General features: G+C 51.1%; 1 protein-coding gene across 1 annotated transcript in view; it reads left to right on the top strand.

Annotated features, from left to right (window-relative positions):
• EMH_0024860 (uncharacterized protein) overlaps positions 1-550 on the top strand; it is a gene marked incomplete at both ends in the record, with an annotated part of 5,246 nt that overhangs the window by 305 nt on the left and 4,391 nt on the right. The window lies entirely within an intron of this gene.

Raw genomic sequence — 550 nt, 5'->3', positions numbered from 1 at the left:
ATTGAAATAAAGGATGTTGTGTCTGTATTATTTGTTCTTTATTATTTTGCTTCTTTAATATTCTATTATTTCTTCTGTTAAGCCTCTTACGGGCTCAAACTAGCAACAGCAACCCCCAGCAGCAGCAGCAGCAGCAGCAGCAGCAGCAGCAGCAGCAGCAGCAGCAGCGCGCCGCAGCAGCGGTCACCTGGAGTGTACATACAGCTCAGTCTCCTGCTCCTCACTTTCTTCTTTTTGCTGCATTTGTTTGTAGCTCTACCCCCCCCCTGACAACAGGTACTGCAGCCTTTGAGGCCGCAGCAGCAGCAGCAGCAGCAGCAGCAGCAGCAGCAGCAGCAGCAGCAGCAACAGCAGCAGCAACAACGACCAACCTGTTTTTGCTAGCACTTGTCAGTATCTGCTACTGAAACCTCGCAGCAGCAGCAGCAGCAACAACAACAACAACAGCAGCAACAACAATAACAGCAGCAGCAGCAACAGCAGCAGCAGCAGCAGCAGCAGCAGCAGCAGCAACAGCGGCTGTCAGTGTCTTCTAGTGAAACATTGAGCT

The sequence above is a fragment of the Eimeria mitis genome, genomic scaffold, assembly GCF_000499745.2.
Source record: "Eimeria mitis Houghton genomic scaffold, Emh_scaff894, whole genome shotgun sequence".
In the NCBI taxonomy this organism is placed as follows: Eukaryota; Apicomplexa; class Conoidasida; order Eucoccidiorida; family Eimeriidae; genus Eimeria; species Eimeria mitis.
Note: the sequence above shows the minus strand (reverse complement) of the source record. Positions and strands in the feature narration are given on the sequence as shown.